The 26,077-nt window shown below is 41.1% G+C and overlaps 2 long non-coding RNA genes across 4 annotated transcripts in view; one reads left to right on the forward strand and one right to left on the reverse strand.

Annotated features, from left to right (window-relative positions):
* The window catches only part of LOC124110691, a 317,539-nt gene that overhangs the window by 219,391 nt on the left and 72,071 nt on the right, over positions 1-26,077 (forward strand). The gene's annotated exons all lie outside the window — the stretch shown is intronic.
* LOC124110687 overlaps positions 16,694-26,077 on the reverse strand; it is a 28,088-nt gene continuing 18,704 nt past the window's right edge. For 2 of the 3 annotated variants that reach the window (XR_007218902.1, XR_007218904.1), the window contains 2 exons: positions 25,613-25,668; positions 16,694-16,967 (listed from right to left, as the gene is read on the reverse strand). This is a non-coding gene — a long non-coding RNA (uncharacterized LOC124110687). The remainder of the gene's footprint in view (positions 16,968-25,612; positions 25,669-26,077) is intronic. The other variant, XR_007218903.1, reaches the window with a different exon arrangement.

Below are 26,077 nucleotides of genomic sequence, written 5' to 3' on the forward strand. Positions count from 1 at the left end.
CATTATCAAACGTTACAAACACAATCCTAAAAACATGCAAAACGGACGCGCGTCGCACAAGTCACATGTCGTATGCCTCAATGCTAGGGTGACTGCTTATCATTGACGGTAATTGTTAGAACACACGGTCGTGGCCCAGCTCTTGTTCCTATTCATGGAAATCGGTTGTATGTGCGCAGATTGATGCGAAATAAGCTCATACCAGTCATATACTAACATGTCACCAATCCCAGCTTAATCTTTTAACTGAAAGAACAGCTATGTGTATGCAGATTTGTAAGACGTTTGATAGCGCTTGACTGTATGTCTAACTTCTATAGCAGAGACGGTATTTATTCCATTTGTGGTAACAAACAACTTTTATAACAATGACGTCTGTTATTTTCAATGTTCATGTTTGATGTCAAAAGGGGGAAATGTTTCTCGGGCATCGGCGCGTGGCTTTGAATTACCCGGATGAGATTCTTACTCAGCACGTCCCTCACCTCAAAGCCAACGCCAACATGACGTTTTAACAAGTCACACTACACGCATCACATGCAACTTTCTGCGGGCTAACCACGTGGATTTATGCCCTGACAAGCCAAAAGTCCGGAAATCAATCCAATTGAACATGTGTGGGACTCTTTGGACAGACGTGTAAGACGACGTCAGAATCAGCATCAACATGAAACGCGACATGAAATCCAGAGAATAGTGACGTCATGAGACGCCGATGCAGAGCTTTGATTGATGCAGACGCTGGCCACACCTGGTCTTGATAATTCAACTTTCAGTTGTGATAGCACTTCCACAGTAACGTCAGCCACATCATTCTACGGGTGTTTCTGTGACAGATTTCTGCTGACATCAACTCACGAGGCAGTGCATGTTTTGGAATATTATAACAGTTTTACATCATGGTGACAATAAAATATTATTTTCATTAAAATAAAGTCCGACGTTTCTTTTTTTGTTCAGTGTACTTGCAAAGCAGTCCAAGTATTAATAAATAATAATAATACCGTAGTAAATAAAATACATGCAGTAAAAATATTTTAGAGTAAGAAAAGGTCTAACTCTGAAAAGCCCTCTCCCAAGTTGACCTTGACGTAATGTGACGTGATTAGGAAACATGGCAACTGTAAACATGACTGATGTGAATCAAGTCTGAAATAATTGTTCCACCTGATTTTGTAACTTGGAAAAACACTGCAGTGGTAGCTGCCAAATGGTAAGTCACTTACCATTTGGCAGCTAAACCATTGCAGTGTTTTTCCGGTGATAAACATGATGCATGAAATATCAGGTCTGTTATGCATCTCAAATTTCATGTTAAGGATAAACTAGCTTAACAGACAATAGATTAAAGTCTCTTTAAGAAATATACAACACATTTACTATCATTTACTCTTTTGTTTTTTGTTTTGTTTGTTAAAACAATGTCAATATGAGAAAAAAAATGTACATTAAATATTGTATACAAGGATTAAGGGCGTGGCTAAGTAGGAATTCTATGCTACTCATCATTTCTTCTGTTGGGTGAAATAAAAAAATGGTTAATGGAATATAGAGTTTTATTTGACGTTTTGTTGTTTAACAGCCTGCAATTGGACATGTCTGGACCAGGCAATCCAGTGATCGATATTTTGTGATTCAGGATGTTGGGGTACGATGACACGCTATCAACACAGAGCCACACTATCCCATCCATTAAGTCACCCCCAACATTACACATGGGTTACTGGGGACCAAGTTTAACCCAGAAACACCACAGCATAAGATTCTTTAGATTCGTTACAGTCCAAGCTACTCAGCGCTGAATAACCTTCCACTGGTGAACGAGAACTAACTAGTAAAACTATCACTCTTGCCTCTGGACCACGACTCCGGCCAAGTAAGTGGCAGTAGTAGAAATGTCCTGGCAATAACTAACAAGTTGAAAACATTAATGTTTATAGTCATTTGTGGTACTTGCTGAAACTCTTGGATTGGGGTGGTGTGTTGGGTGTGTGTATGTGGGGTGGGTGTGGGTGTGTAAGGGGGAGGGGGGACTCGATGACTTGGCTGATTTGATGTCATCATATCTAAGTCGCATGGATTCATGCTCATAATATCAAATACTAGATTGTCTGGTCTTGATTATATATAGCTGGATTATTATGGCGGTGTTAAATAAAAAGCCAAAAAAATTACTTTCATTCTAATCTAGTTGTGGATAAGGTGTAAATATCATTATTGTATTGCAGTTTTAGAGAGCTTTGAAGAGTACACACTGTCCTCTGTAAACCATTTGAGGTGAGGTGAGGTGAGGTGAGGTGAAATGGGGTTTAATGTCATATTCAAGATTATCACCATTATAAGCGATGTGTTTGTGTGTGTGTGGCTGCTTGCTTTAGTCCGGACTACTGCCAGTTTCATAGTGCTAGACAATTGAGATACTTTGGTACAAGCGGTAAACATTCATATGCGAAGTTTTAGTAAAGATAATAAGGTACAGGGTAGAAGATATAGCTCAGTTTTAGAGAGGATATTTAGTTTCATTAGGGATCCTATTTGATGACTACGGTAATCTATCACGAAGGGGACGTGATAATTTCGGCATAAACGGTAAGTAAAATAACACGGTCATTGATCCGAATAAAGATACGAAGGTACGCGACAGGAGATAGATATTAGTTTTAAATGAGAGAATAGTAAGTTTTCAGTAGCGATCATTTTGGTGACTACGGTAATGTTTCACTCAGGCGATGTTATATTGACCAGGCGCATTTCCTATAGCTAACGAACTACATGATAGCTGCTTTGCAAGTACACTGAACAAAAAAAGAAACGTCGGACTTTATTTTAATGAAAATAATATTTTAGACCCGTGAAGATCCGGGGTACAATAGGTCTTCTGCAACCCATGCCTGTCGTAAAAGGCGACTATGCTTGTTGTAAGAGGCGAGTAACTGGATCGGGTGGTCAGGCTCGCTGATTTGATTGATGCATGTCATCGGTCCCAATTGTGTGGATCGATGCTCATGATATTATTAATCACTGGATTGTCTGATCCAGACTCGATTATTTACAGACCGCCGTCATATAGCTGGAATATTAGTTATGGTGTCTTTGGTGGCCGTATACGGTGTCATATTAGGTTAGCAGAAAAATATTTGCCGAATTTATTATGCGGAAAAGTTTACATTATTTGGTATCTTTGTCACGCATGTCATGTCAAAACTTAAAACTCAAAAATTACCACTTACAACCTAAGACGTTAGGAGTCAAAAGGGAGACTACTCTTCAAACCTTGTTGATAATTTTAACTTTAAATATTCTTTATTAAAGACACGAACGTGATCCAAAAAAAACCCATTAACGTCCTTGCACATCAAAAATAATGATATTAAAACTCAAAACAGTGTCGAATAACGAATTTCTGTACCAAAATTTTCATGTGAAATATGTGAGGTGGGTGTATGAAAATCCAAAATGGCTGTTACTGACGGTATACGGTCTCATATTAGGTCAGTGACAACCATCTTGGATTTTTACTGACGGTATACCGGCTCATGTGGGGTCAGTAGTATGCTGAGTACGGCGTTAAACAACCAACCAACATGATAACAGATAATGGAGTGACTACGCTAATTATGTACTTCAACGATACGCGTTTGAATGTACATTGTCGCGAAATATATAAGAAGACTATGACTACGGTAATGTATTTGGCGTATAAGGTTATTTTGCGCCGTTTATAACTGTATGTATACTGCAACTGCAACCAAAGTTTCTATAATATATTCATTATGGGATGCGAATTGGGACAAATTGCATATGTCTTTACGAAAGTAATTTTCAGTTTCATAACGATACAACATGAGATCAGTATCACACGCTTTCTTCCAATTGAGCTTATATCCACCACATGTTTTTTAGGACAGTTATTTGTTATACACAGAAGGATAGGCAGATGGTCTGAGACAGTATATGGTATATCAGTAACAATGGTATAATCATGTTGTGGGTTTGACACAATGGTCTGGCCAATGCGGATAACAATTTACAACGCACGTCATGAGGAAAGCAACCAGTGTCATCCTGTCCTCATGAGAGATGATATTAATTACTGTTTAGCCCTAGGCTAAACATATGTCTGCTGCCAAGGGAATAGGTTTTAACTCTTGACAATTATTAACGACAGAAGAAAAGAATGGAAAGATGGGAATCTCGATACTGCCGAACAAAAGTTGATTTTGATTATAGTTGGAAGGTCGTCAATCATGCGCCTGCTGGAGTGAGAATACATATCGACGCCTGGCCAGGAGAAGGGCCGTGCTCACATGGGTGTACCATGCTCATTTGTGATTCGTAATTTTTAGGTTCACGTAAATGAGCTTGCTGAGGGAACCCTGCTGTGTTCGACTAATGTCCTGAAAAATGAGCTATCCCGTGCCTACTAACTTGTAAATATAAGGATTTCCAATGTTAAGGATAATTTGTGAAAAATTAGAAAAACAAGCATGAAATACTCATATCCCCCGCCAATATGACATGTCCGGTTGTGTGCAATGCATTAGCTCCTGTGAACTATGTTCACTGGGCCTTTTTGTAAATGGCCTCAGCACTTGTTGCAATGGAAACGTAAAAAATAAAAATTTCTTAAATTCCTAAATAGCAAAAGGCAGTTCAGTATGTGTCTGGTAAACATGCATAGTTTTGTTAGAAAGTATTGAATGGGTTTTGAGTTATGCTCCAGAAACAAACACTACCCAATAGAACCTAAGTCCAACTTGTTGCAATGGAAACGTAAAAAATACAAATTTATAAAATTCCTAAATAGCAAAAGGCACCAGTTCAGTATGTGCCTGGTAGACATGCAAAGTTTTGTAAGAAAGTATTTAATGGTTTTTGAGTTACGCTCCGGAAACGAACAGCACACTTATAGAACCTAAGTCCAATTTGTTGCCATGGAAACGTAAAAAATAAAAATTTATAAAATTCCTAAATAGCAAAAGGCACCTGTTCAGCATGAGTCTGATAGACATGCAAAGTTTCGTAGAGAAATATTAAATGATTTCTAAGTTATGCTCCGGAAACGATTTCGGGACGCACACACGCACACACGCACACACGCTCACACGCACACACGCACACACACACACATACGGACGGAACCCATTTCTATATCCCCCGCCAACTTCGTTGGGGCGGGGGATAAAAAGCATTAAGAAATATATGCAATTAAATAAATCCAAGGGGGAATTATCTCGTGGGCTCAATGAATGTGACCCTCCTTCCCGTTCGTGTGACGAGGGGGGCCTAGTGGGTGTGACTTACGGTAATGCCGAGCTAGGCCTGTACCCTCCTCCCCGGCCGTGTAACGAGGGGGGAGGGGGGACCTAGTGGGTATGACACACGGTAATGCCGAGCTAGGCCTGTACCCTCCTCCCCGGCCGTGTGACGAGGGGGGCCTAGTGGGTGTGACACACGGTAATGCCGAGCTAGGCCTGTACCCTCCTCCCCGGCCGTGTGACGAGGGGGTCCTAGTGGGTGTGACACACGGTAATGCCGAGCTAGGCCTGTACCCTCCTCCCCGGCCGTGTGACGAGGGGGTCCTAGTGGGTGCGACACATGGTAATGTCGAGCTAGGCCTGTACCCTCCTCCCCGGCCGTGTGACGAGGGGGACCTAGTGGGTATGACACACGGTAATGCCGAGCTAGGCCTGTACCCTCCTCCCAGGCCGTGTGACGAGGGGGACCTAGTGGGTGCGACACACGGTAATGTCGAGCTAGGCCTGTACCCTCCTCCCCGGCCGTGTGACGAGGGGGAGGGGAACCTAGTGGGTGTGACACACGGTAATGTCGAGCTAGGCCTGTACCCTCCTCCCCGGCCGTGTGACGAGGGGGACCTAGTGGGTGTGACACACGGTAATGTCGAGCTAGGCCAGTACCCACGTCGAGGGACGTTGCTCCACTGGTTTGTCTGTCTCCACCACTGTGTCATTGTATAGGGAATTGCCGTGGAGGTGGAAAGGCCAAGTGGCATATATCCATGAAGGCTGCATGAGAGACTGGCTTTCTGTCTATACCAGCCACGCCGCCCTGTCGTCAATGCACGTCGATATATACCATATGTGCATATCAAGCATTATCCTACGTCTGAGCGATAGTTCGCACTCATGTTTTAACCCCCGCGATGTTAACATATTTAATAAATGTTATATATATTTGTAAATAATGAAATATCACGGATAACCCATTACCATAGCAATTGGTCTTTTCTTAAGGCCCTCTGAGACAATACAAACCCTATGGTGTACTGTTCACGTAATGAGAGGCTATATAGCTACTAAATTACAAAACTTCAGCTACAGATTTTCGTTGGGATTCAGGGCCAGAAAACCACCCAGAATCCTATATGCTGGTCGCAACACCACTAATCTTACAATCAGGTTAAGATATGTGACGTCGGGGATTGTGTGCTGTGCTATGCTGTGCTGTGCTGTGCTGTGCATCCTGGTGGTATAGACTTTTGCTCATGCTGTCGGCCACTGGTTTGACTTCCTTTACTGCACGCATAATAGACATGTATATGATTGAGTTGCTTGTTTGCTTGCTTGCTTTGCGTTGAGTTGGGCCGATGCTATTGCTCAATACAGGTGTATTCATTGTCTCACTGACCCGTCAGTTAGAATAGGCCTTCAGCAACCCATGCTTGCTGTGAAAGGCGACTAACGGGATCGGGTGGTCAGGCTCGCTGACTTGGTTGATGCATGTCATCATCGATGCACAGTATTCCAAACACTGGATTGTCTGGTCCAGTCTCGGTTATTTACAAGCCTGTCATATAGCTGGAATATCGCTGAGTGCGGCACTGAGCGGTTTGCAGGCTGACTGACGTCCAGGCACCATGAGGGTTAAACAAAGAAACCAACCAAACAAACAAACATTGTCTCACTGACAGGCAGAAGCGGCTGACAAACAAGCGGGGGTGGGCGGGACTGGTGGCGATGGGGGAAGTGCAGTGCTCTCATGATGTCTGATAAAATTTAACTCCACCGTAAAAGATTCATTCAGCTATGCATGTATATTATCTACAAAAGATAATGAAAAAAGGATTGTTACACGCAAGGGTTCGAACACACGATCTGTTTTTAAAAAAGTGTCTCGTTACGACTGCGCTACAAACACACATAGAATGTCAGATGTAATTTTCCTAGTCATACCTAAACATTTTCGAGGTTCCCGAAAGGAATTGAACATGCCAGATTTAACATGAAAATGTACAGGAATTGACAAAATGTGACTCGATTGCTCATTCGTGATGTTAGAGACGGGGCCCAGCTTTACTCGACCACAGGACCATGTAACAATAAAAATATAAAAAAGTCGCAAAAAAATCACACACGAGGCCTGGCTTGGCCTCGTGTATGATTTTTATGCGACTTTTTTATATTTTTATTGTTAGGCCTCGTGTATGATTTTTTTACGACTTTTTTATATTTTTATTATTACATGGTCCTTTGACTCGACACTGGACTACCCACAGCCGACTTGAAACCGCTGTGACGTCATAACTGGCGATGATGACGTCACACTCTCTGTACTTGAACTCGGTGACCTTGGTCCTCAGACAGCCGACAAAGACGCTTTATGTGGTCAAATTTCTGTTGATATTCGGCCAGAAAACGGGTCAACTTAAGATGACGTTGACTGCACAATGCGTTATTGTATGGGGCTAGATTGCGAATTGAAGAAATGTCTAAATTTTACTCCTAATATACATGTATTAATAAGGCCATGGAATGTTTTCTAAAGGAGTTACAGAAAGAAAAGGACTTATATTACGTTGATAAATTATCTAAAATGTCACGTGACCACCGCCATACTGGTCTGAAGCTGGACCCAGAGGCGAGACGACAGTGACGGAAGTACAAACATAGGATGAGGGTAGTCGGCACCGTTTTCGCTTCTCTTCCAATTTAGATGATTGGCATGGGGTACAAAGTACATTGTCAATGTCTTGTCTTTCATTCAAGCACAAGCAATGTGCAGATAATGTAATCTGAAGTAATGAACATTATTTTTATTACCTAGCTGTTACCATATTAGGTGGGACACCACCCATACTTCGTCTGGATCTGGAGTGGCCATACCCCTCCCCTTTTCTTCATAAATGACTCTCCCCAAACCAGGAACTAAGTAAATATATAACATGATGGTCGTTAAAGTTAAATAAATAATGGTGTACATGTTGTGTTTGTGATATTTGGGTTGGACTCTCCCTCTCGCCCCTCTCTCTCAAGTTTGTTTTGACCTCAAAAACACGCACAATTTCATCGGGATTTTTTATCGCTAAATATAACTCACAGAAAATTCTCAGTGAATGTGTACTTTAACATAAATGTCATATGTCTATCACTGTTGGTACATATACTTGCCAATGATATGAATTATTGGACATTTAGATTTCAAACAAGGGCGCTTACTTGACTTTGCTTGCCATATTCGGGTGCGTCCACATTATGATTAATGTAGAAAAATAGGAAACTTATAATACCAGCACTTTTATCGATGGCTAGGCAGTGCATAGATCTTTTGGATTTGGTGACTTTAGATACTGATGGAAAGACAATCAACTCGAGTTTCATGTTTACAATTTGGTTAAACTGTGTGAAGAAATAAAGACGTTGTAACACTTTTGATACAATGTATACGTTTTTGTAACCGCGACGTCATCACAGTGCGGCACTGAGCAGTATATGCCAAGCCAGCTGACGGCCAGGCACCATGAGGGTTAATAACGGTGTACATGTTGTGTTTGTGATATTTTGGATGGACTCTCTCTCTCCCTCTCAATGGAAGACTCTTATAGGATGTTGTGGGCAACTTCGCACGCGCAACATATAACGGACCCAGTGCGGTTGACTATATGCTTGCCTCGACTGATTTATTCCAACATTTCAGTAATCTTAAAATTCTGGAAAGAGATGACTAGCCACTTCCACTTGTTTGTGCATTTTATTGGAAAAATGATGTCACCTTTAGTTCAACTCATTCAGTGCCCCAAAGTAATAACACTGAGGATACAAGTAATAAGACTGTACACCCCTGGACAAAGCATATATGGAACAGAGAATATATGTAAGAGTTTTTAACAAAATTTCATGATATATTTCTTGTGACACCTGACCAAATATTTGCAACTGTTGAAGAGAATATGTTACAGTGTATCAATATCATAATTTGGATGTAGCAGTCTGCAGCTAGTGACATGAAGAAAAAACACAATTTCGGCCAATCACAGATAAATCAAACTGCCTTTATGCAACAACCCCCCTGGTGGGACTGTCCTCTAGACAAGACGAGACGAGAGTGTCTAAAACAGTAGAAATACCGTATACGACGTAATAAGCGCCCAGGGCGCTCTCAAAATTAGAAATAGGGGGCTCTTATTAAAATATTATTTTGGTGAAGAAAAAAACAGAGTTGAAAGATAAATTTCGTGGTTTATGCTGACAGCCTGAAATGTTCATGTACGGCAGACAAATTTTTTTCAGAATTTAATTGCCAATAATTAAAGGTGCATATAACACACGAGTGCGTATTATACGCGAATAAATAAGTCTTGTGTACATTGATCAATCGGAAGGGGTGCTCATTGGAATTGTTCACTAGCCAATATATTAGCAAATATCACCGTGGGCGCGTACCAGAGGGGGCGCTTTTTACATCAAATACGATATGCAGCCGTGAGGGCTCATAGAGCTACCGGTACTAGCTTTGATACTTGCAGGAGGCTACGAAATGATCTTAAGAGGCTGTTTTTCAGGGGCAAAAAAAGAAGGTTATTTTTAGCAACAAAGAACTGTGTTAATAAATTCAAGAAAGGATCCCAGGTGTTTTTGGAAAAATCCTCAAAAGGGGGAGAAGCAGTCGTACAATCACCATGAAGATATCAGTTGAACTGTGGTGTAACCATGTCTGTCAGTGACACTGTATTTGATTACTCAGCTATGATTGACATTAATCTGTCTCCATCCGACAGAACATTTTAACAACATAAATGATCTAAACAGACCATTTACAGAGGAAGAAATATATTCTTGTTTAAAAGAGTTGAAAATACATTCCCTCCCAAGTGGGGAAACAGTGTTATTTGTCCACTGCACAAAGGCAGGAAATATCCAAGAACCTAATAATTAGAGAGGAATATCCCTTATTGACTCAATTTGTAAAATACTCTGTGTTGTATTCAAGAAAAGACTGGAGTTGTGGGGTGATAGAAATAACGTTATCCGTGCAAGCCAGTTTTAGGCCAAATTATTCAACTGTTGACCAGATATTCTGCTTGCAGGCCGATTCCTAAAATATTCATCTAAAAAGGGGGAAGATTTTATTGTATATTTATTGATTTTACAAAAGCATTTGATCTTGTCAATCATACAGTTCTATCCCAGAGTTATATGGGCATCATGGGACATTTCTAAATAATTCTGGGTCAATGTACACTAATCTATCCTCTTGTGTTAGAACAGGCAATGGATTAACGGATTACTTTACATGTAATATTGACACCCAGGGTTGTACTTTAAGCCCACAAATATTATTCATTTCAATAAATCAGTTGGTTAATATGTTGGATTTGTTGGCAAATTGGAGAAGAAAAAACTTATAGGTAAAATTACTGTTATCATGTCATTGGCTCTCTCAACTCTTGTCCATATTTTTATGGCCCTGCCAAACCCCCCAAAAGATTTATTACAAATTTAAATAAAATTTTGTTTAGATTTTTATTGAATGATAAACCAGATAAAATTTAAAGTCAAAATCTGAAAAACAATTACGCTGATGGTGGGCTTATAATGGTGGACATTAAAATATTTATAGAATCACTAAAATTATCTACATTAAGAAGGTATTTAAAAAGTACATATGATAATCCTTCAGTTTTTTCTTTCACTGATATGATTAATTTAGGAGTTAATGCTGATAAATATTTATGTGTGAAAAACCCTTTTTGGGAGAGATGTTTTAAATGTTTGGGGAAATTATGGCAAAATATTTATAACAGATTCAGAAAAGATTTCCGAAATTCTATCACAGCCCCTATGGCTAAATCACCAATTTAAACATGAAAACTACATAATTTAAAATTGGTTTAAAAAGGGTATAATGACAATTTAGGACTTATGTAATGAGAAAGGATTTCTGCCATTTGAAATATTAAAAGTATGTTATGATATACAGGGTACAATACTAGATTATAATAAGGTTAAACTTAGTATACCTAAAGAATGGAGAGACACTGTCAATCATTATATCCAAATACCAATACATGACTTAAATCTTAGTCCACAATTGAGGGATATATTTATACCCGTTCAAGGATCTAGGTACCTTTATGATAGACTAATTACAATAACAAAACCACCCTTAGTAAATGGAAAATGGCAGTCTCTTTTTGACGATGATATTCCATGGAAAGAAGTTTATTCAAACTTCAGAAAATGTACTAAAGATACTAAACTGATTGACTTTCAGTTTAAGTTTATCCATAGAATAATTTACACCAAAAAGGAATTATTACATATGAAACTAGTTGATAATGATATTTGAAGTATTTGAAGTATTATTCTGTTAAACTCAATTGGACTATGCCGTGGATCGTGTAGGTGTCAGCCTATTCATACTCAACAGTATAATTCTAAAAACGTTATAAATGGCAAGTAATTTATAAAATACGAAACTGGCTCCCGTGTAAAACCAATTTTATGAAACTAGCGAATAGTTGTGGTATCTGACTCGCTTTCGCTCATCAGATACCACAACTATTCACTCGTTTCATAAAATTGGTATTACACGGGAGCTCGTTTAGTATTCTATATGTCTGTATCTCTATGTCAGTGTCTATGTGTCTGTATCTCTATGTCAGTGTCTATGTGTCTGTATCTCTATGTCAGTGTCTATATCTCTATGTCAGTGTCTATATGTCTGTATCTCTATGTCAGTGTCTATGTGTCTGTATCTCTATGTCAGTGTCTATGTGTCTGTATCTCTATGTCAGTGTCTATATGTCTGTATCTCTATGTCAGTGTCTATATGTCTGTGTCTCTATGTCAGTGTCTATGTGTCTGTATCTCTATGTCAGTGTCTATATGTCTGTATCTCTATGTAAGTATCTCTATGTCAATGTCTCTATGTCAGTGTCTATATGTCTGTATCTCTATGTCAGTGTCTATATGTCTGTATCTCTATGTCAGTGTCTATATGTCTGTATCTCTATGTAAGTATCTCTATGTCAATGTCTCTATGTCAGTGTCTATATGTATGTGTCTCTATGTCAGTGTCTATGTGTCTGTATCTCTATGTCAGTGTCTATATGTCTGTATCTCTATGTAAGTATCTCTATGTCAATGTCTCTATGTCAGTGTCTATATGTATGTGTCTCTATGTCAGTGTCTATATGTCTGTGTCTCTATGTCAGTGTCTATATGTCTGTGTCTCTATGTCTATATGTCTCTATGTCAGTGTCTATATGTATGTGTCTCTATGTCAGTGTCTATATGTCTGTGTCTCTATGTCAGTGTCTCTATGTCAGTGTCTATATGTATGTGTCTCTATGTCAGTGTCTATATGTCTGTGTCTCTATGTCAGTGTCTATATGTCAGTGTCTCTATGTCTATATGTCTCTATGTCAGTGTCTATATGTATGTGTCTCTATGTCAGTGTCTATATGTCTGTGTCTCTATGTCAGTGTCTATGTGTCTGTATCTCTATGTCAGTGTCTATGTGTCTGTATCTCTATGTCAGTGTCTATATGTCTGTATCTCTATGTCAGTGTCTATATGTCTGTGTCTCTATGTCAATGTCTATGTGTCTGTATCTCTATGTCAGTGTCTATATGTCTGTATCTCTATGTCAGTGTCTATATGTCTGTGTCTCTATGTCAATGTCTATGTGTCTGTATCTCTATGTCAGTGTCTATATGTCTATATGTCTCTATGTCAGTGTCTATATGTCTGTGTCTCTATGTCAGTGTCTATATGTCTGTATCTCTATGTCAGTGTCTCTATGTCTATATGTCTCTATGTCAGTGTCTATGTGTCTGTATCTCTATGTCAGTGTCTATATCTCTATGTCAGTGTCTATATGTCTGTATCTCTATGTCAGTGTCTATATGTCTGTATCTCTATGTCAGTGTCTATATGTCTGTGTCTCTATGTCAATGTCTATGTGTCTGTATCTCTATGTCAGTGTCTATATGTCTATATGTCTCTATGTCAGTGTCTATATGTCTGTGTCTCTATGTCAATGTCTATGTGTCTGTATCTCTATGTCAGTGTCTATATGTCTATATGTCTCTATGTCAGTGTCTATATGTCTGTGTCTCTATGTCAGTGTCTATATGTCTGTATCTCTATGTCAGTGTCTCTATGTCTATATGTCTCTATGTCAGTGTCTATGTGTCTGTATCTCTATGTCAGTGTCTATGTGTCTGTATCTCTATGTAAGTATCTCTATGTCAATGTCTCTATGTCAGTGTCTATGTGTCTGTATCTCTATGTCAGTGTCTATATGTCTGTGTCTCTATGTCAGTGTCTATATGTCTGTGTCTCTATGTCAGTGTCTATGTGTCTGTGTCTCTATGTCAATGTCTATATGTCAGTGTCTATGTGTTTATGTCTATGTCTATATGTGTTTATGTTCATATGACTATATGTCTGTGTCCCTATGTCAATGTCTATGTTTATGTCTATATGTCTATGTATATATGTTGATGTCTGTCTTTATGTCTATGTGTATGTCTATATGTGTATGTCTATATGTGTATGTTGATATGTCAATGTCTATGTTTATGTCTATATGTCTATGTATATATGTTGATGTCTGTCTTTATGTCTATGTGTATGTCGATATGTGTATGTCTATGTGTATGTCTATATGTGTATGTCTATATGTGTATGTTGATATGTCAATGTCTATGTTTATGTCTATATGTCTATGTATATATGTTGATGTCTGTCTTTATGTCTATGTGTATGTCGATATGTGTATGTCTATGTGTATGTCGATATGTGTATGTCTATGTGTATGTCTATATGTGTATGTCTATGTGTATGTCTATATGTGTATGTCTATATGTGTATGTCTATGTGTATGTCTATATGTGTATGTCTATATGTGTATGTCTATGTGTATGTCGATATGTATATGTCTGTCTTTATGTCTATATTTCTATATGTGTATGTCTATGTGTATGTCGATATGTATATGTCTGTCTTTATGTCTATATTTCTATATGTGTATGTCTATATGTGTATGTCTATATGTGTATGTGTATGTCTATATGTCAATGTCTATATCTGTGATTCAGAGAAATCGTGTAAAGTTGTAAACTAACTTTGTCTGACGTAATGCATCTTATAAACACAAATATATCTTTGATTGCCTGACCGTCAGATTCAAAACAGTCACTAATGGACCCCCTCCCCCAACATACAATGAAACAAGGGATTAAAAGATTCTCACAACAACATTGTATCCTTTGTGCAGGCTTTCATAACAAAGATACACAACATTCAACATTCAATTCTTTATTTACCTTTATCTTTACAGATAATCACGGTTGTTGACAGATGTGGACAGATTGGTGCAGGTTGACATGGTTGATAAGAAGACCCTTAAAGGGGCATTGTACCCTATCCCTGGTTCCCTAACCCCAAGACTCTAAAAGGGGCATTGTACCCTATCCCTGGTTCCCTAACCCCAAGACTCTAAAAGGGGCATTGTACCCTGCCCTGGTTCCCTAACACCAAGACTCTAAAAGGGGCATTGTACCCTATCCCTGGTTCCCTAACCCCAAGACTCTAAAAGGGGAATTGTACCCTATCCCTGGTTCCCTAACACCAAGACTCTAAAAGGGGCATTGTACCCTATCCCTGGTTCCCTAACCCTAAGACTCTAAAAGGGGCATTGTACCCTATCCCTGGTTCCCTAACCCCAAGACTCTAAAAGGGGCATTGTACCCTGCCCTGGTTCCCTAACACCAAGACTCTTAAAGGGGCATTGTACCCTATCCCTGGTTCCCTAACCCCAAGACTCTAAAAGGGGCATTGTACCCTATCCCTGGTTCCCTAACCCCAAGACTCTAAAAGGGGCATTGTACCCTATCCCTGGTTCCCTAACCCCAAGACTCTAAAATGGGCATTGTACCCTATCCCTGGTTCCCTAACCCCAAGACTCTAAAAGGGGCACTGTACCCTATCCCTGGTTCCCTAACCCCAAGACTCTAAAAGGGGCATTGTACCCTGCCCTGGTTCCCTAACACCAAGACTCTTAAAGGGGCATTGTACCCTATCCCTGGTTCCCTAACCCCAAGACTCTAAAAGGGGCATTGTACCCTATCCCTGGTTCCCTAACCCCAAGACTCTAAAAGGGGCATTGTACCCTATCCCTGGTTCCCTAACCCCAAGACTCTAAAAGGGGCATTGTACCCTATCCCTGGTTCCCTAACCCCAAGACTCTAAAAGGGGAATTGTACCCTGCCCTGGTTCCCTAACACCAAGACTCTTAAAGGGGCATTGTACCCTATCCCTGGTTCCCTAACCCCAAGACTCTAAAAGGGGCATTGTACCCTATCCCTGGTTCCCTAACCCCAAGACTCTAAAAGGGGCATTGTACCCTATCCCTGGTTCCCTAACCCCAAGACTCTAAAAGGGGCATTGTACCCTATCCCTGGTTCCCTAACCCCAAGACTCTAAAAGGGGAATTGTACCCTATCCCTGGTTCCCTAACACCAAGACTCTAAAAGGGGCATTGTACCCTATCCCTGGTTCCCTAACCCTAAGACTCTAAAAGGGGCATTGTACCCTATCCCTGGTTCCCTAACCCCAAGACTCTAAAAGGGGCATTGTACCCTATCCCTGGTTCCCTAACCCCAAGACTCTAAAAGGGGCATTGTACCCTGCCCTGGTTCCCTCACCCCAAGACTCTAAAAGGGGCATTGTACCCTATCCCTGGTTCCCTAACCCCAAGACTCTAAAAGGGGAATTGTACCCTATCCCTGGAGATCCCTAACCCCAAGACTCTCAAAGGGGCATTGTACCCTATCCCTGGTTCCCTAACCCCAAGACTCTAAAAGGGGAATTGTACCCTATCCCTGGTTCCCTAACACCAAGACTCTAAAAGGGGCATTGTACCCTATCCCTGGTTCCCTAACCCCAAGACTCTAAAAGGGGCATTGTACCCTATCCCTGGTTCCTTAACCCCAAGACTCTAAAAGGGGCATTGTACCCTATCCCTGGTTCCCTAACCCCAAGACTCTAAAAGGGGAATTGTACCCTATCCCTGGTTCCCTAACACCAAGACTCTAAAAGGGGCATTGTACCCTATCCCTGGTTCCCTAACAACAAGACTCTAAAAGGGGCATTGTACCCTATCCCTGGTTCCCTCACCCCAAGACTCTAAAAGGGGCATTGTACCCTGCCCTGGTTCCCTCACCCCAAGACTCTAAAAGGGGCATGGTAGCCTATCCCTGGTTCCCTAACACCAAGACTCTAAAAGGGACATTGTACCCTATCCCTGGTTCCCTAACCCCAAGACTCTAAAAGGGGCATTGTACCCTGCCCTGGTTCCCTCACCCCAAGACTCTAAAAGGGGCATTGTACCCTATCCCTGGTTCCCTAACACCAAGACTCTAAAAGGGACATTGTACCCTATCCCTGGTTCCCTCACACCAAGACTCTAAAAGGGGCATTGTACCCTATCCTTGGTTCCCTAACCCCAAGACTCTAAAAGGGGCATTGTACCCTATCCCTGGTTCCCTAACACCAAGACTCTAAAAGGGGAGCCTACCCAGTCTGGAACAGACTTGTTACATCGAGACATATTTTGTGGTGCGACACAGCACAGCACGGCACGGCCACGGCACGGCATTGGGAGTTCACAGGCATGGAGCTGTATCATCAGGTAGACATGAACAAGCCATCAGGCAAGACCTGAAATGAGAATTTGAATCTCAGACCTGAGCAAACATGTTTCTCTTCTTCAATACTGAATAACAGAATAACAGTATAACAGAATAACGGAAGTTTATTGGGCCAGGCGGCCTCCAGTACAGGTTTCACTAGTTTTTAGAATATGTATACATATTAACACATATCAACACTTACTGTGCATAATCATTCTTCTAAAATGCACAAATATCAGTATGGAAAAGTGTTATCTAACCATTAGGGTTATGACAAAGACCCCTTGACTTTCATGCTTAATTTGAACACTCCAAAGGGCATGTAAAACTGTTCTGGACAATCAGTACCAGGCCTCAAAGTTTAAATTTCTACCAAGTAGCCATTAGGCTACAAGCATTTTTTACCAGGTAGCCAGTGGTAAAGTCAAGAAGTCAAGCCAATATTGTAGGCAGCCAAAAGCATTTGAAATTATCTTTTATCAAATAAGTATTATAATATGTACAAGTAATAGTACTAGTCTTGAAATTGTATAATAGTGGAGACAACTTGATTTTTGTTATTTGTGACTCAAACAATGATGCAATTTACATTACTAGATTATTTAGGTATATCCTTGCTTATCAAATGAACCTTGTCAACTGAAATAAAATACTAATTACATTAATATTTAGGTATTTCTGTTCATTGTCGACTTAAGGAGGAATTATACGAAAGTACAATTATTAGCAGACATGTTTTCCACAATCACCTATTATATATTTTTGTGTCTTCAAATGTGAAGCAATAGAATTTAGTCGTCACAAGATATTTTTCATGGTAGTCATTTGGCTACCTCTGAATTGTAGACAGTAGACAAATTTGAAATTTAGGTCGAATTGGCGACTGTTTTAGTGGCAATCACCCGATCTACCCATGTGAACAATCACCATCCACCCAGGATGAAAATCACCCATCCATCCAGGTAAACAATCACCATCCACCCAGGTAAACAATCACCCATCCACCCAGGTAAACAATCACCAATCCACCCAGGTAAACAATCACCATCCACCCAGGATGTTAATTACCCATCTACCAAGGTGAACAATCACCCATCCACCTGCCCTGGTTTGTTTGTCGTTTGTTTGTTTAACGATGCACTCAGCAATATTCCAGCTATATGACGGTGGTCTGTAAAGTCTGGACCAGATAATCCAGTGATTGACATCATGAGCATCGATCCACGCAATTGGGAAATGATGACATCATCAACCAAGTCAGCGAGGCTGACCCCCCGAGTGAAGGGATGAATGCGTGGGTGGGTGAATGAATGGGTGAGTGGCTGTATGAGTGAGTGGGTGAATGAAGGGGTGGGAGGCCGAGTGAATTGGTGAAGGGGTGAGTGAAGGGGTGGGTGGATGGTTTAGGGAATGGGTGAGTGGGTTGATGAGGGGTCGAAGGGATTGGTGGGTAAGTGAATGAAGGGGTGTGTGGGTGTATTGGAGAGTGAAGAAGTGAATGGGTGGGTTGATGGGTAAGTGAGGGGTGGGTGGGTGGATAGGTGGGTGGGTGGGTGGGTGAGTTAAGGGGTGGGTGGATGGGTGAGTGAACGGATGGATGGATGGGTGGTTTAGGGTCATGATCAGTGAAGGGGTAATTGGGTGTGTGAGTGAGTGCTGAATATCCTAGCTATTTTGTTGACCGCCTGTAAATAATCTAGTCAGGATAAGGCAAACCAATGACAGATAGCATGAGAAACAATCCCACCCATTGGGGAATGATGACCTCTGTTGACCTTGACATTCACTCAAAATCCTCCCAGCACCACACTACACCATAGACATCATGAATATTAAATTTCAGAAAATGCAGAACATAAAAACTCCTGGTTGACAACGAATGGCTTTCCGGTAAGAAGAAATATCCACTTGGTGAAAAACTAACTGGAGGTTAATTAATGATGGAGTCATTTGTGTTTCGTGTATTGAGGTCAACAAGAAAAGGAGGACTCAGGGTTTCCTCTCTTTCAAAATTAGTGTGAAAATCTTCAGGGGAACAGAAAGATAACAAGAAAGAAGTGAGTAAAGCTCACATACCCCCGTTATCCCCGCTGGTCAACAACAAATAGTAAATAGTTTGTTAATTAATGAAATATACCTGTTGCTTTAAGTCAGAGGAACTGCCCTTTCCTTTGTAACCCATGAGGATGCATATGTTTGAAATGAACACATGTTTTTGCAAATATATTTCAATCTAGTGTGGGATAATCAATGCTTAGCACATAATACATTTTTGATGTTTCTTAATGTGTCCATGGAAACGGCAAAAATTAAAAAATTCAGAATCTTCAAACTAGCAAAAGGCACAAGTACTCATTGTGGTACATGGGTGTAGCACGTTTGGTGAAGCTAGGGTGCATGGTTAAAATGTTATGGGCCGTACAAAAGCTCGGACGGAAGGACGGACGGACGGACGGAAGGAGGAACAGACGGATTGCTATATACCCCCAATTTACTTCTAAACAGGGGTATAACAAGACAGTCCTATATAACTTGTGTGCTGAACACAAACTGGGCAGAATTTGAATCTTAAATAGACAAACTGATTGTTAGCAATCCATTAATTCCACCATGGTATTGGTAGATTTCAGTGCCATGTAAAAGCACTTCAGATCATCCCCTCCAAGTTCAGCTAAGATCCAAATGTTCACAGCTCGTGAAAAACTAGATCTCCGTGAGTGAGTATGACTTTATGTCACTTGTCCATGCAATGTCCCAGCAATGTTCCAGCAATGTCCCAGCAATGTTCCAGGAATGTCTCAATGTCCCAGCAATGTCCCAGCAATGTTCCAGCAATGTTCCAGGAATGTCTCAATGTCCCAGCAATGTTCAAGCCATGTTCCAGGAATGTCTCAATGTCCCAGCAATGTCCCAGCAATGTCCCAGCAATGAACTAATCATCTTTAAGTCCAACTTGATGAGAGAACTTCTATCTAATCTGACTGTCCATATACAAGATTAGTTATCGAGCTATCAAAACAATACCATGGAATTGGGATTCGGAACTTTGAATTTCAAAAGTTGTTGCCATGGAAACGGAAAAGATATAAATTCTAAACACCCATAAGTAGCAAATGGCACCGTTTGGCAACCTGGTCTCTGTGTGTGCAGTTTCAAGAAAGAATACCTATTCGTTTTAGAGATATGGTCCAGTCAAACACACTACTATGAACAGAGTCAAAGTTAAACTCGTTGCCATGGAAACAGGAAACATTAATATCTTTAATTTCATATAAAACAGCAAAAGGCACCACTTTAGCCCTTGATTAATATACGTACCAAGTTTGGATTAAAAATTTTGAAAAGCTTTTCAGTTCTTCCCCGGAAATGACACCAACCTCCCTTTCAGCTAAGTTTTATTTGTTTCCACAGGAAACAGTGAAATATATCAAATTTTGATAAACTTCTAAATAGCAAAAGGCACCACTTAAGCCAATGGTTAATACATGTACCAGGTTTGGATGAAAAGTCTTTCACAGTTTTCAAGTTGTGCTCTCGAAACGACACCGACCCCCACCCTTTTTGAGACTAAGTCTAAATTGTTTCCATGGAAATCAAGAAAATTAAAAATGCCAAATATCCGCAAATAGGAAAAGGCACCACTTCAGGATCTGTTTGACACATCTGGCAAGTTTCGCTGAAAATATCGGACAGTTTTTGAGCTGTGCCCCGGAAACAAAATTCATCCCACCTTTAGAGACTAAGTCCATACTGTTTCCATGGAAACCGAGAAAAACTAAAAAATGGCCAAAATCAGTAAACATTAAAAGGCAGCACTTCTGGATCTGTTTGATATTTCTGCCAAGTTTTGTTGTAAAATATATCAGATTTTTTTAGTTGTGCTCCAGAAATGAAATGATTACAGAAGGACGGACAGACAAGGCGTCGACTATATTACACACACAACTTCTCCCCCCCCCCCATAACAAGGCGACCTAATATGTGAGGAATCAATCCAAGGACTTTATTGTGACCAGAGAATGCCACCTTCCCAGCTGACTTACAGGTTTTTTTCATGTCTTCAGACGTTTGATTCCAACAGAATTACACAAACAGTTTACACATGTACAAAATCTTAAATCTCAAACTTTGCAACAAAGAAGAGTTCCCTGCAGGTAGATTAAGAGCAAGATGGCCAAAATCAGTAAACATTAAAAGGCACCACTTCAGGATGTGTTAGATACATCTGCCAAGTTTTGTTGTAAAATATATCAGGTTTTTTGAGTTGTGCTCCAGAAATGAAATGATAACAGATGGACGGACAGACAAAGGGCTGACAGACTGACAGACAGACACGGTGTCGACTTTATTACACACACACAACTTCTCCGCCCCCCCCATTATATGCCGGGGGAATAACACATGTACAAAATTTTAAATCTCTAACTGTGCAACAAAAAGAGTACACTGAAACTATTGGTTACCAGGCAGGTAGATTAAGAGCAAGATGAAAGCTAAATGCACAGTCTGCAAGTTTAGCCACTGGCCCCAAGCCCGCATCAAGTGATGTGCTGTTCAGTCTAGTAGGCTCAGCTAATAAAAATCTTTACGATAACACTAAAATGTACAAAACATGATACTTCGGCCAAGATAGTACTACAAGGGTCAAGTGTTTGATCTAATAAAAGTCCATACGATTACACTAAAATGTACAATACTACTACTACTACTACTACTACTACTACTACTACTACTCCAGGATTATAACAATCAGTCAATGACTGGGACAGGTCGGTATATCCGTCAGTTCGTTATAAACCTGTTCACTACAAATGTAATTTGCTCTGAATGTGTTTGTGTGAGTGTGTGTGTGTGTGTGTGTGTGTGTGTGTGTGTGCGTGCGTGTGCGAGCGTGCGTGCGTATGTGTGTGTGTGCATGTAAACCTCTCTCACAATGCCCTGTAATCGAAGACACTCTGTAGCCTAGATCTACCAATGTCATGATGTATCAAGTCAGTGTAAAGTCTATTTTTCACTTTCGAGAAGAATGTGTTTAACCTGAAGCTATATAAACACTCCTTAAGACACCCTGTCATCTATATCTACACGTGCAATAATGTATCTGGTCAGAATACAGTCTCTTCTGACCATCTGATTCATCTCAAGAGAATTACTTTAACCAGAAAACACATAAACCACCCTTCACACACCCTGTAATCTAAATCTACCCATGCTTTGATGATGGATCTGGTCACAATACAAGTCTATTTCACCACTTGACCATTTCCAGACATTGCCATTAACCCGAAACCAAAAACACATGCCTAAGACATCCTGTAATCTAAATCTACCCATGTTGTGATGTATCTAGTCTTTTGACCACTAGACACCATTTCCAGAGAGTGAGTGAGTGATTGAGTGATTGAGTATGGTTTTACGCCGCTTTTAGCAATATTCCAGCAATATCACGGCAGGGGACACCAGAAATGGGCTTCACACATTGTACCCATGTCGGGAATCGAACCCGGGTTTTCGGCATGAAGAGTGAATGCTTTAACCACTAGGCTACCCGACCACCCCCATTTCCAGAAAGGGGCGGTCGGGTAGCTTAGTGGTTAAAGCGTTAGCTCGTCACGCCGAAGACCCGGGTTCGATTCCCGACATGGGTACAATGTGTGAAGCCCATTTCTGGTGTCCCCCGCCGTGATATTGCTGGAATATTGCTAAAAGCGGCGTAAAACCAAACTCACCCACCCACCACCACCATTTCCAGAAAATTACTTTAGGCAGAACCAGCACAAATCACCCTTAAGACACCCTGTAGATAAAACCTACCCATGCTATGGTGTATCTGGTCTGTTTGACCACAAGACCCATCTCAAAGGAATGACTTTCGGTAACAAACAACCAAATGTTTTCGCATAGGCTTCTATAGTAACGTTATATTTCTTTTAAAAATAACTAGGCATTCAAAAGCTATTACATGTTCATGTATGCACAGGCTGGCCTTAAAGCTGCAATAAAAACACCAATTTTGCCTAGGTCAGCTGGCTCGTTTTCCTAGTACAGGAAGCTGAACACACCAACCCCCGTTCCGCACCAAATGTCACCTACTTGAAAATATCTGTGCTCACACAAAGCACAAGTCATCTTGTTAAAAAAGTCAGCACCAAATATTGAAAAACATGGTGAGTTTTAATTACGGATGGACGGAGAGACGAGATGTCGCATTTTATGCGGGGGACAGACGGACGGACTGGGGGGAGACGAGATGTTGCATTATATGCAGGGGACGGACGGACAGACGAGATGTCGCATTATATGCAGGGGACGGACGGACAGACGGAGAGATGAGATGTCGCATTATATGCGGGGGACAGACGGACGGAGAGACGAGATGTCGCATTATATGCGGGGGACGGATGGACAGACGAGATGTCGCATTATATGCAGGGGACGGACGGACAGACGAGATGTCGCATTATATGCAGGGGACGGACGGACAGACGGAGAGATGAGATGTTGCATTATATGCTGGGGACAGACGGACGGAGAGACGAGATGTCGCATTATATGCGGGGGACATACGGACAGACGGAGAGACGAGATGTTGCATTATATGCTGGGGACAGACAGACGGACGGAGAGATGAGATGTCGCATTATATGCGGGTGACAGACGGACGGAGAGATGAGATGTCGCATTATATGCGGGGGACAGACGGACGGAGAGATGAGATGTCGCATTATATGCGGGGGACAGACGGACGGAGAGATGAGATGTCGCATTATATGCGGGGACAGACGGACGGAGAGACGAGATGTCACATTGTATGCGGGGGACGGACAGACGGACGGAGAGACGAGATGTCGCATTGTATGCGGGGGACGGACAGACGGACGGAGAGATGAGATGTCGCATTATATGCGGGGGACAGACGGACGGAGAGATGAGATGTCGCATTGTATGTGGGGGACGGACAGACGGACGGAGAGATGAGATGTCGCATTATATGCGGGGGACAGACGGACGGAGAGATGAGATGTCGCATTATATGCGGGGACAGACGGACGGAGAGACGAGATGTCACATTGTATGCGGGGGACGGACAGACGGACAGAGAGACGAGATGTCGCATTGTATGCGGGGGACGGACAGACGGACGGAGAGACGAGATGTCGCATTATATGCTGGACTCAGTGAGCTTTCTGGAACTGGTGGACTGGTGGGGTCGTCCCATTAGCCAGTGTTTTTGATATGCCGACAGATAATCTGCATGTTTAGATTAGCTTGTGCTTCTTTGATATTTCGACTATAGTCTGCATGAAGTAACCCCGAAATTGACATGATATACATTTATATACATATATACATCAATCAAAATTCTTTTAATTCATTTCTTCATTCTTCAATTCATTAAGATCAGTACCCAGTTCAATGTGGATGGCATCAAGGTTCTCTACAGCGCTGTTCTCCCCAGCAACAAATTGTTTTTTGTAAGGGTCAAGGTCATGTCCAAGTTGTCGGGATTTCTTTGTCTGCACATGGCTTGTACCACCTGCTTCGAGCTGAAGAACGGTAACTTCAAGGAAAGACTGTTCTGTCTTTATAAAGTCTAGAATCTTGAAGAGTGAGTGAGTGACTGAGGTTTAACGCCGCTTTTAGCAATATTCCAGCAATATCACGGCGGGGACAAGGGAACCCGGGTCTTCGGCGTGACGAGCGAATGCTTTAACCACTAGGCTACCCAACAGCCCAGAATCTTGAAGAGGTTAGCATTGGTACTGGCAGTTGAGATGATTGTGGCAGTTGTTGATGGCCAAGGTTGTTCAGGGTGTTGGTTGTGGAATGGCATGATCTCATACAACAACGCCAGTGGATTCTGTCTCCGTTTCTGGACATAAAACTAAATTTGTAGGCCAACTACACCAAATACTGTCCTTCATGATTGTTTGGAATAAAGAGGGGCACTTGTGTGTTTGCCATATTGCTATGCCATGCAATAGTCTATGACATCACATACTTATATCAAATTGAAGAAATCCGCTCACTAAAAATGAATTAATCTATAATCAGTATAAAATGCGTTCACTCAGCTTATCAGTCGGAGTAATTGATTACTGGCTGACATGAATTCACCAGGGTCCCTTTCACCAGAATAGACGATAGTCGGCATACTACCCTTAATCCGGATTACCTCGGATTATCCGACCGGCTACGTGGGTGGGACTAACCCGGGACTGGTACCCCTACATTATTTACAGAGTCCAATATATAAATGACAGGTCCATTTTTTTTATTTTATCTATTGGCGTTCAAGAACCAATGTTGAGTGAGTGAGTGAGTGAGTTTGGTTTTACGCCGCTTTTAGCAATATTCCAGCAATATCACGGCGGGGGACACCAGAAATGGGCTTCACACATTGTACCCATGTCGGGATTTGAACCCAGGTCTTCGGTGTGACGAGCGTGAACCAATGTTCATTGTGTCAGCATCTTGGACCTACACCGGAAACATGGGGAGACATCGAAAGAATTTGAAAACATCTTTTAAAGCACCACATATATGCTTGGAATTCAGCAAAGAAAAGCAAAGCAACTTTAAAGTGCCAAAAACTGTTAGGTCGACAACTGAGCTCCACAAGAAAGTGTGCAGTGTAGGGGTGGCTGGTGTCCAGCGAGTTCAAACACTTACAAGTGAGCTGTATTCTGTTAAGGAAGGAAAACACCCCCAAGGAGGATGAGAGTTCCCTGAAACCAAAACGTAAAAGGTAATAACACTTGAATCTATTTATTCCTTTGGCCCAGACTCTGAAATACTTGCAGGGAATAAAAGTGCTCAATGTTAAATGATTTTGGTGGCTAACCTTTCCAAATTCCAGTATTTGTCTTTTAATGAGGCCACTTCATAAACTTTCAATTTTATTGACAGTTTTCAGTTACAGTTCAGGTACAGTAAGGGATCAACTTCACATACATAGAAGTGTTTTTTTCAATACAATAAGAAAACAATGTTTGACACCCTTATTAAGGGCTTAAGGTGGATAGAAATAGAAACAGCATTTGATCTGCTAGGGGAGATAATTCAGAAATGTCGAAGACTATCACATGCTTAAAAAGGTTCATTAAGAATTTGACAAAGTAGTCAATGGTCTTTTTT

This window comes from Haliotis rufescens, unplaced genomic scaffold, assembly GCF_023055435.1.
Source record: "Haliotis rufescens isolate VD_foot unplaced genomic scaffold, xgHalRufe1.0.p SCAF_67, whole genome shotgun sequence".
Lineage (NCBI taxonomy): Eukaryota > Metazoa > Mollusca > Gastropoda > Lepetellida > Haliotidae > Haliotis > Haliotis rufescens.